General features: G+C 43.8%; 1 protein-coding gene across 1 annotated transcript in view; it reads left to right on the forward strand.

Moving 5' to 3' along the window:
- Positions 1–1,052, forward strand: part of Nedd4l (neural precursor cell expressed, developmentally down-regulated 4-like, E3 ubiquitin protein ligase) — a 322,283-nt gene that overhangs the window by 299,691 nt on the left and 21,540 nt on the right. The window lies entirely within an intron of this gene.

The following is a 1,052-nucleotide window of genomic DNA, read 5'->3' on the forward strand; positions in this document are numbered from 1 at the left end:
TGAACACCTGAAAGGGATTCTTCTCCTATTTGGCTCGCAGAATTGAAACTGAAAATGTGTTAGGTTGTTACCAAGGGAGCAGGTCGTTTTTTATTTGTAATGCCATTCTAATTTAAGGAAGGATTTATTAGTATCAGGCTTCAGAGAGTCGCATGAACAAGGACTGTTTCTGAAGTCATACTACTTAAAAGGCAAATTATGAGGATTTTGAAGACCCATGCCTGGGATATAAAAGATATTACCCTCGTTCCATAACAGAAGAACCAGGCTATGCCTTGCATTAGGGTTTCAGCATTGCCTGGCAAGGGAACTGAGGCAGGACTGGGTTGTTTTCTCAGCAAACATTTGGCTCCTGTTTTCTCTGGGCTGAGAATGTTCAGGAGCTTGAGGCTGATCCTAAACTCCCAGTGGAATAATTGATCTTGGCAAAGAGATGTTTATTTAGCTTTGTTCCAGTGAAGGCGACAACTGATGTGGTTTCTCCTACATCTTCCTCCTCATACCTGCATTGTAGGGCTTATTGGGAAGGCTAGCTCAGGACAATCTCCAGTTGATCTAGCCAGAAATCGCCTTGGTTGGTAGTGGTTGGTAGTGAGGCTCATGAGAGAATCCGCTGTAGAAAAGGTTAACACCACTGATGTAGAAAACAAGGTAGGAAAGAAAGAAAGAGAAGGAAGGAAGGAAGGAAGGAAGGAAGGAAGGAAGGAAGGAAGGAAGGAAGGAAGGAAAGAAAAGAAAGAAAGCAAGCAGGTAGGCTCCAAGATCCTTACCTTTCCCTACGTCTCCAAGTAACTCCTAGAAAAATTAGTCTGCACTGCCTTCCTGAAAGCTCCTTGTTCTCATGATTGTGAGTCCAAAGGGGAACATGTGTCCTGGGGTTTGCATTATTAAGACTGCCAGTGACCCTTAGATCACTTACCCAAGAGTCGGACCTGTAGGCAATATCCCCAAATCAAAAAGCCTCTCAGAGGAATTAGCCTTCTTTGATCACAGAAACCATCTACAGACCTTGTGTCCCTGAGGATCTCTGCACATCCTTTTACACTGTGAAC

This window comes from Microtus ochrogaster, chromosome 18, assembly GCF_000317375.1.
Source record: "Microtus ochrogaster isolate Prairie Vole_2 chromosome 18, MicOch1.0, whole genome shotgun sequence".
Taxonomy (NCBI): Eukaryota; Metazoa; Chordata; class Mammalia; order Rodentia; family Cricetidae; genus Microtus; species Microtus ochrogaster.